Source organism: Sciurus carolinensis, chromosome 3 (assembly GCF_902686445.1).
Source record: "Sciurus carolinensis chromosome 3, mSciCar1.2, whole genome shotgun sequence".
In the NCBI taxonomy this organism is placed as follows: domain Eukaryota; kingdom Metazoa; phylum Chordata; class Mammalia; order Rodentia; family Sciuridae; genus Sciurus; species Sciurus carolinensis.
Window position 1 is genome coordinate 39780182 of NC_062215.1, and position 18470 is coordinate 39798651.

The following is an 18470-nucleotide window of genomic DNA, read 5'->3' on the forward strand; positions in this document are numbered from 1 at the left end:
ATTTCAGGAGTTTGCTATGGCCACATTTCTCTCTGTGTAAGTTAGTTTTTTATTGTTGTTTGTTTGTTTGTTCGTTTTTGTTTTTCAGTGCTGGGGGTCCAACCCAGGGCTTCACACTGAGCCATACTCCCAGCCCCTTCTTAGTGTGGAAACAACAGACCGCTTTAGCAAAGGAAGTGCATTAATGTTCAGTGCCTACACTACAAAAGTTTACTTTTTGTTCACACACTCTTGAACATGGATTGAAGGGAATGAAGGACTCGGATTCAGGCAGCCATGTCTTCTGAGATGACAATAGCAGTGAAGAAAGGAATGGAGGAGGGACACCAGGTTCTAATTGCCTCAGGTTAGAGGTAACCTCCCTGCTAACACCAGGACTTACCACACAGACCATGTGTGGTCATTGCAAGGGGTCCAGAGCGAGCTTGGCAGGACTGGAGCATCACAGGCCCCATAAACATGCTAAAAAGTGAAAACTCCCTTCTAGGTCAGGGCTTATGCCTAGAACTTATTGAGAGTAAATACAAATTAGACAGAAAAAAGACAATAGGAAATAAAAACTAGATACAGAAGGAAGGGAGGGAGGGAGGAAAGGTCTAGGAAGAGGGGAGCAAAAAACAAGACCCTATTTTTCAACATTTCATGAAGACAACATAAGAGAGAACCATAGAAGGGTGACAAGCCACAGAAAAATGATTCTGGCCCACCCTTCCTTGAGAGTTCGGAAAACGCATTTCACATAAAAATGACCAACAGACAAAGATTGTGATTACATCTCATACAGTTATTATTAGGAAAATGGAAATAAGGAGCAGTTCTCCTCCAGATAATAAAGGAATTCCAGAAATACATGCTCCAAAACAAAAAAAGAAAAAAGAAAGAATTCATTTTTTAAAATGAGGCAAGAAAAATTAAGAAAGTAATAAAAGCTATAAATGGATAACAAGTAGAAATCAGAAGACTTCAGAAAAGATGTGCTAGAACTAAAGAAAGAATTAAAATTCTCATTGCAAAATGAAGAATAATCTAGAAAGAACATGAGAACAAGCAATCCAATAGATAAAGCCTTAAGAGAATTATGAGATAAAATGGTGAAATAAAAAAAATAAATAAATAAGGAAAAGATTGAAGAGAAAGTGTCTGTGTAGGAGACAGGCAAAGGCTTTAACATATGTATAACAGTTCTCAAAGAATAAAACCAAAGGCACATAAAAAGTACAAATCAAAAACACCTTGCTGAAATAAATAAAAATTTGAAACAACAGTTTGTAACTGGAAAACTGACCTACTACATCCAAAAGAAGAATCCTATTATCTGACATGTTCTGTGGATGCTACTGAGGCTCCAGGGAAAGATCAAGTCCCTTGTCAAGAAAATCAGATTCTCTTCAGTCTCACCTACACCAATAGTTCATGGCAGAAGGTGAGGGAATAGGATTTCAGTGTTAAAGGGATTAAGTATGGTCCAAGAAAGTAAATTGACAGTCAAGGTGGCATTCAAGTATAAAGACCATAAATAATTACCAACACACAAGAAGTCCAGGAATATTGCTCTTGTGAGCACCTTCTGAGGACCCTATTAGAAAACAAGCTTCATACAACCTCAATGACCAGAGAAACACCAATATAAGGGATGATAAGTACCGAACAGGTAGAACAGAGAGTTACTTGTAGAATTAGGACCAAATATTGGTTGTAAAGTACAGTATGATATAGCACAACTATCAAATATTTGAAGAAATTGGGAAAAGTATGTCAAAAGTAGAATAAGCCTATAGCTCATATCTGGTAGTAAAAGGATATTAACTCAAAAGAGATCCTGTAGGAGAGAAAGGGAAAGGAAGAGGATAGCAGCAAATTTCAATATCTCTAATAACAAAGGGAACAATAGACATAGAGGAGGGGGAGAGAGGGGCTGTCAGGAAGCTCAGTAGGAGAGTGCTTACTTAGCATGCAGGAGGCTCTGAGTTCTATCTCCAGCGCTGCAAAAGATAAACAAGAAAAAGAGCAGGCTGAAAGTATCATATGCAGATATTAGTATAAAGGTAATTATTTATACAAAAATATGAACTTTCTCAAGTACAGAAACATACAATTAAAGGTATAAATAGAAATAAACACTTAAATGAAAGACAATTTGTTTATAAGGCTTGCATAGGTATAAATGCACAAAATCAAAGCTAAACATATTGATTATACAGTCTTAACTCACCTATTAATAGAAAAAAATTCAAATTGTCTCCATGTTTTAAAACTCCATGATTTAAATCTCTCCATACCAATGGCCAGGACATATTTTCTGTTGAAAAGCATGAGGTAAGGTCACTATCATGTCACCCTTTGTCTAATACAGAGACAGATACATATATGTATGAAACCATTTGTATCAAAAATGAAAAAGGAAGGATGTTCTGATTATCTATTGCAGCTTAACAAACTATCCTACTGAGTTTGTGGATCAGAAATTTAGGCACAACAGCCTAGTGAAGCTTTTAAAATAAATAAATAAATAAATAAATAAATAAATAAATAAATAAATAAATAAATAAAAAGAAATTTAGGCAGGACCTGCTGGATGGTATTTCTTTACCATGAGGCATTGATGAGGTCACACACAGGCATCCTGGTGCTGACTGAGCTGATCTGGAAGATCCATGATTGCTTCACTTGCACAACTGGTTCTTATGAGGATGGCTGGAATACTGGGATTACCTGGGACTGTGGAACCCTGTACCTACATGTGGCTGCTCCAGAAAGGGGTCTTGAAGTGGTGGGACTTCCTCACATAGTGGCTCAAGAGGTTTTGAGCACGAGTGTTCTGAGTGAGCATTTGACAACCCAGTTGGGAGTCCTGAAAATCACTTCTGCCACATTCTACTGGCCAAAGCAGTCACACATCCCCTGGATTCCAGGGGAAAGACACAGACTACACTTCCCAATAGGGTGAATGTTGAAGAATTGTGACCATTCTTTATAACTGCTGTAAATAATAAGCCAAATGTTTTTTAATGGTTACATATTGGGAAGAGTTGGAACAGGGTGGAACAGAGATTGAAGTTAGGCTTCTCTAGATCTGATTTTAGAACCATGTTTAAGTATATACAAGAACAAGCAAGTATATATGTACTTACGTGTAATCATAAGTTTTACAAATTCCCTAAACACCAAAAGAAAACAAATAAACCTGATTTGTACCCAAGTTTTGCAACTGTTACCATCTAAGGGTGCTGGGTTTGTTGTCTCCATTCAGCAAAGAATTGAAGAACAGGACAGAGGTAGCAAGCAAAGTAGGTTTATTGCAAAAGCTACAGGAATAGATTTTTCTGAAGAGAAGGGGCCCCAGAGCAGGGAATCCAGTGGGGGAGTTTTGGCCTGTTCTTTTTATGGTCTCTGGAATTTCCACCTTTCCTTATCTCCTCCCCTGTTAAGCACAGTTTCAATATTATTGATTGGTACTCCCTCTTTCCACGCATCTGTTTTCATTTTTCTCTTGGGTCCCCTGCTTAGGAGCACTAGTATAAAAGTATCTTTCCACTTGAGTCCCCCACTTGTGTCCACAGCACTTTCATCAAGCAGGAAGTTGACCTCATCAGAAGACCCTCTCCATGCTCCTTTATTCTGGCCCTGCCCCCCACATTCTCACTTGCCCTCTTGCCCTGGCTGCCTAAGCCCTTCTACATCTCCCTCATAACTACATGGGAAGAACTATTCCTAGGGACTTAACGTGCCATAATTTGACTATCCATCTCTAGTGCAATATATCCTAATATCAAAAAGAAATGCAAAAGAAAATCTTAAACTGTTTTCTGACATTGTATTGTGGGTAGTGGTGGTGGTATTTTAATAATATTGTGGTAATATGTACCATGGGCTCACACAGATGGTGCTTTAGTCAGTTTTTTTGCTATTGTGATTAAAAGACATGACAAGCACAATAAGAGGAGGAAAATTTTATTTGGGGGCTCAGGTTTCAGAGGTCTTCCATAAAAGGCTGGCTCCATTCCTCAGGGCTCAAGTTTAGGCAGCACATCATGGCAGAAGAGGGTGTAAGGGAAGCAGCTCAGGACATGATCAGGAAGTAGAAAAAGAACTGCACAACAATGTATACCCCAAAGGCACTCCCTAAGGACCTACCTCCTCCAGCCACACACTACCTACCTTCAGTTACCACTCAGTTCATTCCTTTCAGAGGATTAATTCACGTATTAGGTTAAGGTTCTCATAACCCAAACATTTCACCTCTAAACCTTCTTGCATTGTCTCACACATGAGGTTTTGGGGGATACTTCATACCTAAACCATAACATTCCACCCCTGACCCCATAAAAACCATGCCCATCTTACAATGTAAAACACATGTAGTTCATTTTCAAGAGTCTCCATAGTCTTACCAGTTCAAGCATTGCCCCAAAGTTCAAGTCCAAATTCTCCTCTGAGACTCAGGACAAACTTGCATTGTGCATTCCTGTAAAAATCAAAAGCAAGTTACATGTATCCAATATATAAAGATACAAAGTAAACATTTCCATTCAGAAACATAGGGGCATAGAAAGAAGGGATGAGACCAAAGCAAAACTGAAATCCAGCTGGGCAAACAAGTCCTATAGCTCCATGTCCGGCATCTGGGGCACAGGGCATGGTGATGTTCCATCCAAAGGGCTTGTGTAGCTATGACTCAATGGCTTTGCTGGTTTCAGCCCACATGGCCTCTCTGTTGTGTGTTTCTACTGGATTCTTGCAACTTTCTTCCACAGTGCTAGCGTTTCTTAATCTTGGGTGTCTACACTGCAACTTCAGCTTCCTCCTCACATCTCCATGCATCGCCCTTTCAGGGGCTGGCCGCAGGGACTCTGACCATGCTGCACTTTGCCTGGTCTCCCAGGCCTTTCTTTGAAATCTTGGTGGAAGCCTTCACAAACCCTTAACTCTAGTATCCAGCAATCCTGCAGAACCAGAACCACATGGTTACCGCCAAGGTCTGCCACCATTTCAAGCAATAGCCAAGCCTCCAAGGACCCTTGCTGCAGCAGCCTCTGATTGCCTGGGTGGCTGAGCATAGTGAAAAAACTTCCTCGGTCCCCTTGTACAAGCAGGGTGCCCCACTTGTCTCTTCTCAAGAGAATTTCCTTTTACTCCCTTGAGCCTGAGATGGGTATGCTCTTGCCAGCTCCTGAGATGCCTGCAAGACATTTTTCTTATTGTCTCTAGGCAAAGCCTTTAGCATTTTTTTGGTGGTGGCAATGTCTTTGACAACTGAAACTTCCTTAGCCCCAGTTTTACTCCCAACTTTCAAGTCCAAGTTTTTCAAATCTTTCTGCTCTGATTTCTGCTTCTGATTATCACAATAAATCTGGCTAAAAGCCACCAGCAATATCCATGTCACCACCTGAATGTTATGCTGCCTAGACATTTCTTCTGCCAAATTTAAGAAGTCCGTCAGTTTTTAAATCAACCTCACAGAAAGTCTCAGGACATGGGCAAAATGCAGACAACTTCTCAGCCAGAACATAACAGGAATGGCTTCTAGTCCAATTACCAGTACTGTCCTCTTTTTCCTCTAAACCCTCTCAAGCCCTGTCTTTACTATCCAGAGTCCTATTGGCATTCTGGTCTTCTGAGCTCCCAACAGAATCAGCCACTAAGCTCCTTTTACAACGATTTGAAGCATTTGCAGCTGACACTGCTAAGGATCTCAAAATTCCTCCCACCAATTCCAAAAAGCTCAAAAAGTTTCTGGACCACATGGTCAGGTTAGTCACAGCAATGACCCTACTCTTGGTACCAATTTCCGTTTTACTCAGCTTTTTCATCTCTGTGACCAAAAGACCTGAAAAACATAATTAGAGGAGGAAAAGTTTATTTGGGGGCTCCTAGTTTCAGAGGTCTCAGTCCATAGCAAGTAGGCTCCATTCCCCAGGACTCAAGGTGAGGCAGAACATCTTGGCAGAAAGGCATGGTGGAGGAAAGCAGCTCAGACATAATCAGGAAGTTGAGGGTGGGGGCAGCATGAAGAGTTAGGGAAGAAGGAGAGGAAGAGAGATATCTGCTCAACAAAAACAACGCCCCAAAGGCATGCCCCCAGAGATCCAGTTAATCCCTATCAGGGGGATTAATTCACTGAAAGAGTTAAGGTGCTCATAACCCAATCATTGTACCTTTAAACCTTCTTGCATTGTCTCATACATGAGTTTTGGGGGAACACATATCTAAACCAAAACAGATGGTTTTCTGATTTTATTGATTCAGTGTCATTGAGAACCAGAATCTGGCCTAGAGAAAGGAAATACAGATAAATCATAGGAATAAAAGCTCTGTAGTCCTGAATTTGAATCAGAAGTATTGGTATATATTAGTGATGTGGAAATTATGGCTAACACAGCAGTTTTGTGCATTTCTAACACCAGACTGTGTTTCCAAAATACTATTTCTCATTAAAAGACCTAGGGCTCCCTGGAGAAATAGTTGACTCCAGTCTAAACATGTATAAGATGAGCTTGTAACAATTTTCCAAATGAAATAGCAAGCACTCTCTTAAAGAATGGAGGGTCAGGTCCAAGGACTCAAAAACAACTCGAAAGATGGGACAACATGAAAGATGGGACAACAGCCTACACAAGAGTAATTATTCTAATTAATTAAAATACATCAAATGTCTTTAAATTCATGCATGCATTTATTTTTATCTGTATTTGATGGCAAAATTGATTTATAAAACTTCAAAAAAGACCATGTCAAGCATATAATCTGCCTTTCCTTTACCAACCATAACACCGGCCAGATGTGGTGGTGCACAACTGTAATCCCAGCAACTCAGGAGGCTGAGGCAGGAGAAGTTGCATGTTCAAGGCCAGCCTGGGCAATTAGTGAGACCTCGTCTCAAAACTTTTTGAAAAAAATTTAAATGGCTGGAGATGTAGCTCAGTGGTAAGGCACCCTTGGGTTCAATCCCCAGTACCAAAAACAAAAACAAAATATAGCATCAGGTAGCCAAATAGTAATTGTTTGGCTAAGAGGGAGTTTCTCTGCACAGAAACATTTCAGCTAATAATGAAGAAGGAAAGGTAGAATTAGACTCATCATTGCACAACCACTAATTTATTTTAGATTTATTTGCAACCACTAATAAATTAATGAAACCATCATTGACAATCAGCAGCTCTAATACCACAATGAGATGACAGGACACTGCCTCCTGACAGAGGGACACAGAACTCTCTACAAAATGTTCTTTCCAAAAATTAAAAACTCCACCTCTTCACCACACTCACACAAAATACTGCAACATCACAAACTAGGCCCACCTGTGCAACTATGACCCCAGCACCCATGCCCTTGCACAGGGGACAGGGATCCAGCAAAGCACAGGGTGCCACCTCCAAGACTTGAAGAACCAAGGTGCTTTTCCTGCCCCATGCCCCAGCCACCTACAGCACTTGCCTGCAGCACCACCATTAGAGCTCACCACTGTGGGGGCATGAGAATGTGTCTCTCAGGTTCCATGCACCCAGAACTAGCACTGATGTTGGAAGCCCCCACCACCTGTGATGCTCACCCCTGCATTCCTAGTAACATGTCCTTCATTCTCCACACCTTTGGTGCCACCACTAGCATTGCCAAAGGATCCCACAACAGTAGATCTTGCCCAAGTGAGGCCTGAGAATGTATCTACTGTGCTCCATGCTTTTGGCACTACTGCTCCCATTGTTGGGAGTCCCCATACAGCCAGAAGTTATTTCTTGAAGACATATACCCCATCATCCACACCTTCTGGCACTGCCCTGGCCATGACCAGAGACCCAACAAATATCAGCAATCAGCACTCTCCCCACTGGGTCCTGAGGTCATATACCCCTGTCATACACAACCACTGCATCTATTACCACCACAAATACCTGCAATCTAAACTACTGAGACACTCTCAAACACCACTGATGTTGATCACAACTGAGGACTTCACACAGCCTATATACCTTTGTGTTCACTTGGAATCAAAGCCAAAGTACCCTACCCAACCAACAACTTAAAACTCATTTACAAGAAAAAGTATTTATCCTCTGAAAACTAGTCTGTAAAATTGGAAGAGATGACTGTTACACCAGAAGCACAGGAGTGAACATAGCAACACAAGAAGCAAGGAAGCATGACAACTCTAGAGGAACAGAGAAATTTCCTAGAAACAGAGTGCAGAATAAAGGACATCTATGAAATGCCTGAAAAAGAATTCAAAACAATGATCCTAAAGAAACTCAATGAGATGGAAGAGAATACAGATGGATGAGTCAACAAAATGAAGAAAACAAAACATAATCTCAATGAAAATGCAACTAGGAGTTAAATGTCATAAGAAAGAACCAAAAAAAATCTTAGAACTGAATAATTCAATGAAATAAAAAATGAGATTGAGAACTTCAATAACAAACTACCCTAAACAGAAGAAAGAATTCTTGAACATGAAGAAAGGTCTTTGAAAATAATCCAGTCAGATGAAAAAAAAATAGAGAATAAAAAAAAAAAAAAGAAAACCCATAAGCCAGTTATGTGATTACATGCCTGTAATCACAGTGATTTGGGAGGCTGAGGCAGGAGGATTACAAGTTTGAGGCCAGCCTCAGCAACTTAGCAAGACCCTGTCTCAAAATAAAAGATAAAAAGACCTGGGAATGTGGCTCAGGAGTTAAGCACCCCTGGTTCAATCCTCAGAACCAAAAAGAAAAAAAAAGAAGAAAGCCTATGAGATTCATGAAACACCATAAAGTGATAAAATATTTACCTTATGAGAGTTACAGAAGTAGAGGGAAGGGGAATGGCATAGAAAACTTACTCAACACATAATAGCCAAAAACTTCCCAAGTCTTGGGAATGATATGAACATCCAAGTTCAGGAGACTCAAAGAACCCCAGACATATTTAGCCCCAAAACAGGTCCTTCTCACAGCATATCATGGTCAAACTGTCAAAAACCCAAGACAAAGAAGATAATTCTAAAAACAAAGGGAAAACACCAAGTCATATTTAAGGGAACTCCCATTACACAAATAGATTTTTCATCAGAGACTTTACAGGCCAGGAGGGAGTGGGATGATATATTCCAAGTTCTAAAAGGAAAACAAAATCCTAACTAATTATACTATACCCAGCAAAGCTGTACTTCAGAAATGATGGGAGATAAAGACTTTCCAAGACAAGAAGAGAACTAAAGGGATTCATCGTTCATCTGTGACTGACCCTACAAGAAACAGTTAAGAAATTCCTGCAACTGAAAAGACAACTACCATCATGAAAACACAAAATGATAAAACTCACTGGTAAAGCAGATACACAAAAGGAAAAGGGAAAATAATCAAAACTTATCATAAAAAAAAAAAAACCACCAAACCAGTAAGATAAGAAATCTGCTTTTAGTACATGGGGGGGAGTTCCCTTAAATGGGAACTGGTACTTTTTTAATTCTCTTTGTCTTGGACTTTTGACATGCTGTGAAGAGGATTTTGTAGGTCCTTGTGGGTAGGTAAAGGTGTGTGGGAGTGTGCACACACATGCATGCACTGGGAATCAAACCCAGGGCTTCATGAATACATAGTTTACCATTGAACTACCCCACCAAAGAGGACTTTCTTTGGTCAAGAGGGCTTTCTTTGGTCAAGCTTCCTGGACCTGAATGTTATTATTTTCAAGTCTTGGGAAGTTTTTAACCATTATTTCATTGAATACGTTTTCTATTTCTATTGTGTCAGCAAAATGATAAAATGGTGGGAATCGATTCTTCTACCAGTACTAAACTTGGATGTAAATGGACTAAATTCCCTAATCAAAAGATGTGGAGTAGCCAGGTGCAGTGGTGTATTGTAATCCCAGTTACTCAGGAGACTGAGGCAGAAGGATCACAAGTTCAAGGCTAGCTCAGCAACTTAGTGAGACCCTGTCTCAAAATAAACAAAAAAGAACTGAGGATGTACCTCAATGGTAGGACATTCCTGGATTTAATTCCTGGTCAGTACTGAAAAAAAAAAAAAAAAAAAAAAAAAAAGGAGGAGGAGGAGAATAGAATAGAGCTCAGTAGAGACTAGAAAGAGGAGAAAAGAGGAGGATAGAGAGGGTGAAAAATCCTGGTCACAAAAATAAAGTGGGGGGATAGTTCTCATGTTCTATATAGAACAGTAAGGTAACCATAGTCTGCAACAACTGACTCATATTTCAAAATAACTTCAGAAGAAATTGAAGGTTCTCAACCCAGAAATGATCATATTTTAGGAGATAAAAATATTAATTACCCTGATTTGATCATTATGCTATATATTTTTTTCAATTACAATACTGTGCCCCCTAAATATGTACAAACAGTATATATTTAATAGTAGTATTAAATAATAAATTTTTAAAAAGAAACATTAGTTATTAGTGTTTTCCTATAAAGGTTAAAATGATCACAGTGTTATATTCCAAAAGAGGGTGATGTTTTCTTTATATTTTTATCTTATTTAACTATAACAAAGCACAATATATTAAAATAGATATTTTTAGGGCTGGAGATGTAGCTCAGTGACAGAGTGCTTGCCTAGTGTGGAAGGCCCTGGATTCAATCCCTAGCACAGAATAAAGAAATTAATTCTGACCTGAATCTGATCAAATCTCTAGACACAGTTACTAATTTACAGGAAACATCAAGAGTTTGGGAAACTACAATCTAATAACTCAATTTCTTCAACAAAAAAAAAATTATAAGGAAGAAAACATGGAGAGGCAACCACCAGATGAAAAATACTGAGAAGAGATATCAACCAGTTGTGATGTGGTGTCTTATTCAGTTCTCAATCCTTTTATTGCTTTGGATATTTATGAAAGTTAGATATTTGAGGGGCAGAGGATTCAGCTCAGTGGTAGAGTGCTTTCCTAGTATGCATGAGTCTCTGGGTTCAATCTCCAGCACCACAGAAAAAAGGAAAGGAGAGGAGAGGAGAGGAAAGGAAAAGAAACTTGAGGGGAGATTGTGTATTGCCAATGTGAAGAAATTCCTTGATGTTGAATTATAATAATACTGTCATTCTTTTTTAAGATTTTAATCTTCCAAAATACTCTGGCATATTTATGGATTAAATTATAATATGAATGGAACAAATATCCAAATACTTTGAGAGGGGAAGTGGGAGAGGGTACGTATGAGATAACTGATTCCTCTAAGCTGGGTGGTGAGTTCCTAAAGGTTCATATAACACTCTCTCTCTCTCTCTGCTGCTGCTGCTGTTCATGTTTCAATCATTTATAATAAAAATATGTATGTAAATTTGTGTATATAAATTTTCACACAATTAAAAATTTAGATGTAGAATAAAGCTGGAAGACTCTAAGTCAAAATGTTAGGCATAAATAATTCTGATGATGGTGTTATAAGTAAGCTTTCTTTTTAAATTACTTACTATGTTCTAATAGTATTTTTTAAACCTGGGAAAGAAAGATTAAACCAAACTAGCCCCTCATTCCCTTCGGGCGAAGGTTTCTCCGGGCTCTGCAGGTGACAGGGCGAATTGGTACAGCTGGGCCAGGAAGCCATTTGGCTTCACAACCCATGGCCCTTACAGGCAAATGTACTTCCCCTCTACCCCACTTCTTTTCTGGGAATCATGCCCGAGGAAATCATCCAACATCTGAAATGTCAACAAAGCTGCCTATGCTAGGATGTCCACGTTGGAGTTATTTACCAGAGTGAAACCTTGGAGTCAGGGGCCACTTCCCACATCAGGGAATTGTCCCAGTCAAGTACAACTTGTGATGATGAAATGATAAGAAACCATCAGAAATGTAATCATGGGATAGAATGCCTTGGGTTCAATTTTTTGAGAAACAAGAATGCACATCTGTAACATCTGACATGATTCCAGTTTTGCAAATATGCGTGGAAAACAAATGGAATTCAGTTAAACCTCATGGGACACCCAGCTAATATCTAAAATTTAAAAGTGTCCTAGCCTCTTATGGGGAAAATTTGGCATTCTCGGCGCTCTTCCAGCAATTCTCATGAGACAAAAGTTCCCTTAACCCTGTTTGTTCCAATGTTCCACGTCTGCCTCATTCTCAAGTTGACTCTTTTCAGCCTTTCACTCTGTGTGCCTGGTGAGTCTCCATCCACACTCCACTTCTTTTCCTTGATCTCCAACACCCTTCCCAGGCTACTGTATGTGTCTGCCTGTCCCTGAAAATTAGAGAAAACTGAATGCTAAAGTGAGCGTCTTCTCATACTAGGCAGAAATTCCCTACCTTCTTCTTGTCCCTTCCACCCCCCTCTAACTTCTTGTCCTAGGGTGCCCTGGACAGTTAGATACCTCTAGAAAAATCCTCCGCTTCCTACTTCTCCCCTGTGCCATTTGGGCCCTCCCTGGTAAGAACTCTCCTTTATCTACCCTCTGAATCCTTAGCATATTTCCTTTAAAAAGAAAAAGACCTTTCTCTCTAAAAGAATATTATTTCCTCTTTAAAGTAACATTTGTCTCTACTTGTGGTGAGAATGGATAGTTTCCCTCCATATCTATTCCCCTCTCCTGTAGCCACAGAACCCCTGGAGTTCAGGCAGTTGCCCATCTATGTGCAAAAAAAGACTACATTTCCCAGCTTCCCTTGCCAACACAATGACCATGTGACTGAAAGATGACCAGTGGGACGAGCATGGTGTATGCTACCTCTGGGGTGCACCCTACCAGGGAAGGAATATGCTGCCTCTTTAACTTTCTCCTTCCTGTCACCTGGAATGTGGGTTTTGTTTTAGAACCATCTGGCTTCAAATGCCCTAGGAAGGGCAAAGCAGTCATGTAGAAGGAAACTAAACTGTGGCACCATGAAAACAACTTTGTTGCTACAAACCACCAACCCTCAGACTATTGGAAGAGAATAATTGTTTGTCTTGTTTAAACCACCATTAATGTGGGTTTTGCTTTTATTTTTTAATAAGTAGGCAAACCTAGATCCTAACCAATAAACTCACTTTATTAAAACCCACTTATGATTCATTCATACATTGCTGGTAAGACTGAAAATTTGTGCAACCACAATGGAGAGCAGTATGGAGATTTCTCAAAAAACTGGGAATGGAACCACCATTTGATCCAGTTATCCCACTCCTTGGCCTATACCCAAAGGACTTAAAATCAGCCACATCAATGTTTATAGTTGCTAAGCTATGGAACCAACCGAGGTGCCTTTCAACAGATGAATGGATAAAGAAAATGTGGCATGTATACACAATGAAATATTACTGTTCCATCAAGAAGAATGAAATTATGGCATTTGCCAATAAATGGATGGAACTGGAGACTATCATGCTAAGTGAAATTAGCCAATCCCAAAAAACCAAAGGCCAAATGTTCTTTCTGATATATGGATGCTAATCCACAATAAGGGTGGGGGGGGATATTGGAAGTTCATTGGATTAGACAAAGGGGGTGAAGGGAAGGAAGCAGGGGTGGGACTAGGAAAGGAAGAATGAATCATATATAACTTTCCTATCCTTATATATGAATATACAACCAGTATAACTCCACATCATGCACAACCACAAGAATGGGAAGTCTTACTCCATGTATGTATAATATGTCAAAATACATTCTACTGTCATGTAAACTAAAACAACAAATTTTTAAAAAATCATCTATGATACCAGTGCCAGCAATTCACCTTATCCTTTTATCAGTTTCTCCCAGAAGCAGAGTCTGAGAAAGAATCAGGATAAGGTACTTCATTAAGGAAGTTCTCCCAGCAGAAACCAGGGAGCAAGGCAAGCAGAGGTAAAAGAGAAGCCAAGCAAGGTGCAAGGTCCATCCCAGTGAAGCCTGACCTGAGGGAGCCCTACAGTATAAATTACATCTCGGAGTTTGTCCTGCTTTAAGCACAGGCTGGGTTTTCCTACTGCCACTTCCCTGAAGTAGGTCTGAGATATAAGGATTTGCAGCAGAGCATAGAGAAGTTGGGAGGTTAGCTGTGTCCCAGTAAGGAGGTCTGCAGTCACTGAGTGAGCCCAGATTCTTGGCAGTGGAGGCCCATTGTGATTCCCACTCATCTCTGCCCACCAAGATGAATACTCCCTTGGGACTCTCAATCAAGCACTCTGTCCCCCGGTCTTCATTGCCTGACTCCCATACATTGATGGCAGACACCATGAGACCTGGAATCCAGTTGCTTGGTAAATCAGGCTGGGACTTGCCCTGAGAAGGCTGAAAACATGGAGAGTCAGAGAGGTACAGTAACTTTTGGAAGGCCACACAGCTAACATGGAGGTGCTGGGATGGGCAACAAAGCTGCAGAAAAACCTAAATCTGTGAAAGAACCTAGAGGAATAGATCCCGGACACCCAAACAACCAGGAGAGCTTATGTGGAGGGTGTGAAACCAGTGGGGCAGGAAAGATTCCAGCAATGGTGACAATGATCACCTTTTCTGTTCTTTGATGGTACTGTGGATTGAACCAGGGGTGCTCTACCACTGAGCTACATCCCTAACCCTTTTTATTTTTCACTTTCAGGAGGATCTCACTAAGTTGCTGAGGCTGGCCCCGAACTTGGAATCCTCCTGCACCAGCCTCCTGAGCAGCTGGGATTACAAGCATGTGCCACCATACCTGGCAATAATTTTTAGTTGTCACAGATTTGAAGCACTATTGCTTTTTTGTTTCTTTCTTTCTGTGCTAGGAATGGAACCCAGGGCCTTGCACATGCCAGGCCAAATACATGACTGCCCTTGATGGACCTTAGCAGGTTCGAGGGGTTCACTGAAGCCATTCACCCCTGCAAGATCAGTATTAGTAGCACCAGTTAGCAGAGAAGAAGCCAGGTCTCAGGAGGTGCTAGGACATCTTCAAAGTCACACAAGTTGCAGCAAGAGAGTACAATTCAGGGATGTGTGAACTGGGGGTGACAGCAGAGACAAATCTTCACGTGGGTGAGGGGACAGAGAGCAGGCCTTGGGGATGTTGCAGCAGAGTACCCTTGTTCTTGTTTTTCTTCATGTCAATCAGATCATGTGTGTCCCCTACTTAAAAACTTCCAGTAACTTCCCGTGCAATCTGCCCTCCAACCCTGCATCCTCTTCAGTGCCGCCAAGGCCCCGAGCACCTTGGGAACTTTTAAATTCAAATATAAATCATTTAATTAATCAATCTAATTGAATCACATAATTATAACTAAGCTTAATGTGTTTGAATTATTTAATTAATTAATTTTAATTTAATTTGATGTTTTTCCTTAGAGAGCAATCATGGGGGAAAGGTGGGGAAGCCTGCTTTATGCATTTGTGAGTTTGCATCCACCATGTCTGATGTCCTCACTGAGCCTGCAAAGGGCAGGCCCAGGTCTGTCTTAGCCCCTCTGTATCTCCAGGTCTAGAATGCTGCCTGGTGCATAGTAGATGCTCAGATAAAACCTACCATGTGCCAAGTCCTGACGAGAACAATCCAGAAAAGATTCTGCTCTAGAGAAGTCATTCTGGGCCTCCTCTTTGCTGGGTGCCATGGGCAATAGGCAGCCATAGAAGGTTTGGAAACTGGAAAAGGGAAGAACTTCCTTGATACACAGAGCAACGCTCCCATCCCCAGAGACTGCTGCTACCAGGAGCTGCTGCTACCTCCCAAGCCTCACCCAATACAAGTCCCCCACAAGGCTGGCCCTGAGCAGGAATAGAGCAACCCACGGTTTCTGTGATGCCACAGGGGGCGGCTGCAGCTAAAGCTGGTTTGGCAGGTGTCCCTCTCAGGGTGGGGCAAAGCTATGACCAGGGAAGGATACCTGAGTTTCCAGGATCTATCTGACTTTGCCCACCTTCTGGATGGCCTCCAGCAGGATCAGAGTCTCAACGAGACTTCAGAACCTCTAGTAGAACCGGGATGTCCCAGGCACAAAGCTAAGCACACTCCGATAAACATAGTACAGCTGATGTATATATAGACCCTCCCACCTGTTTTCCAAAAGGATTTGCAACCGCTTTCACAAGAGGCAGGGAAATGAGCACTTAGAGTGTGCCAGAGTTTACACACGGGGCCCTCACATCACAGGCTTCAGGAAGAGAATAGGGCTAGAAGAGGGATCTCAGATTCCTCCAGGAAGATTGTCTGTGTAGGAGTGAGCTCCCCATTGGGGGAGGTATTCAAGCAGAAACTGGCAGGTCTTGGCAGGGGTGTGGCTGGGGAGGGAAGTGGACATCAGATGGAGGCTTGGGCAGATGCTTTTATATCCCTGCTGCGAGACAGGTGCCTCTGGCCCTGCTTGCCCAGCCACAACTCCTGCCTATAGTAAAGCCAGGAAAACAGCCTGAGATAAAGCTATTACAGGGAGCCACTTCCCTGGGCCAGAATTAACCAAATGGGTTTGTTTGTTTGTTTGTTTGTTTATTGGTACTGGGGATTGAACCCAGAGGCCTTCTACCACTGAGCTACATTACAGTCCTATTTTTTTTATTATTTTGATACAGAATCTTGCTAAGTTACCCAAGCTTGTCTGGAAATTGCAATACTTCTGCCTCAGGCTCTTGAGGGATGACAGGTATAAGACACCGTACTAGGCTCCAGAAAAGTTTTAAAAACTGGAGGGAAGAGGGATTTCAGTTGGTTTCTGGTACTGTGGTGTTGCCAGGTGAGCAACAGAGGCCTCTCCCAAAATACACCCCCAGGAGGAGAGTTGGGCAGCAAGTTGGAGGGGCAGGGTGGATCCCACTGGGTGCATATGGTTCCCAGCTGTGTGGTGCCAGCTGTCTGAACCTTCCCTTCTGAAATGCAGAGTCTTGGGTTGGTGCAAGAGAAGGGGCCTCACTCCTGAAGGACTCCCTCCCCCAGAATCAACAGAACCACATATTCCACCTCAGCCTAAACCTTGGCACGGTTCTAGCAGGATCTGGCTCTTGGACCCCACTGCCTGCTTCCTGGGCCCCGCCTTGGGCTTGGGGGCCAACTTTCTGGTGCCTGCCGTGTGTCCTCTATCATCCTACTGATCCCCACCCACCCCACACACAACTGAAAAAGACCCCCATCCCAGTTCAGTCCCAGAGGTAGAGAATGAACAAAAAATAGATAAATATGAAGAAAACAGGGCGGGCAGAGGACAGTCATGGAGGGGTCTCTGAGGAGGTGGCATCTGGGAGAACATCTCTGAGGAAAGCATCTGGGAGGAGAGGACAGCTAACTCACAGACCCTGAGGCACTTCCAGGCTTGGTGTGTTTGAGCCCATGTGAATGAAGATCAGGGAATAAGGGGTAGAGTGGTGGGCCTGCTCTGGGACATTATGGGCCATCTAGAGGGTCTGACTGGAGAAAGTGGGAGCCACAGCAGTGTTCTGAGGAGAGAAGAGACGGAGCTGATGTCTAACAGAGAGGCTGCTTGCCTTCGCCTCCAGAAGGGAATTCACCAACTCTTCCCTCCAAGGCAGCCTGCCTGTCTGTTGCAATTTTAATGCTGCCTTCTAAGGAGGCTCTCATAGCTGTAATTGAAACCAAAGTCCACATGCCTCTGCCATCTGTCAGTCCAGAGAGACACATTAATCCAAGGTCCGGGAGCAGAGACTGCCCTGACCCTGCTTCCTGATGGGAAATGGAGACACTTGGCCTCAGCAAAGGCGCCCTCAGCAGGTTCCTATCCCCCAGAACTCTCACCTCAGGGCCTGGGAACAGGGAAGAGGTGATCCTGAGGTAGGCAGCATGTTGGAGGGAGACCTTCAGTGAGGTCCTGGGTTGTATAAGCCCAACTGTAAATGTAAACATGATCTTCACGTTTGATGCCTGGACACCATAAATGTTAACAGTACCTGAAAAAGACTGGTGTTGGCAGTAATATGTTCACGAATCTGCAAACTTCAAAGTACAGTGCTTTATAACCCCATCGGGGGTTTGCAAACTGTAAGTTCCTTTGCAAACCCAGTTTGGTAAACTGTAGAGCTCTAGAAGCGGTAGCGATTTGTCAGCTGTAATGGGGACTGCACCATCATAACCTATGTGAGCCAGGCTTCCTGTTCTATCACCCGCATCAGCCTCTGAGCCAGGTCCACGCGTGGAGTACACGGATAGATCAGGTGACTAACCCTCTAACCCATACAGAAGAGAAGCCAAGACCGCACTGAGAGAATAGCATACCCAGGCAAGCCAAGTCCCCGCCCTTTCTAGGACCAGGGCGCTTAGAGGCCGGGCGGAGCGCCACAGGCACGCGGTTAAAGTCCGGGCTCTGCCGCCTCCTGGCGGCTGCAGGAGAGGTGACTGGGGCCACGCCCCTGGAATCCAGCAGGCCTGCACGCTCCGGGATGGACGCGCGCGTGCACAAACGCACTAGCACGCGGACCAATCCGTGCGCGCGCCCCTACATTCAAGGCTGTGGGACTCGTTTCCTCCCTCCATTCATTCTTCGGTAATTCATTCAACAAAGGCTAAGCCGTCGCTAGAGGTTAGCAGTTTTCTCGCGCAGAAAATAAGAATGGCAGGTAAGATCTGCCCAGTTAAAGCAGCCATTGGTT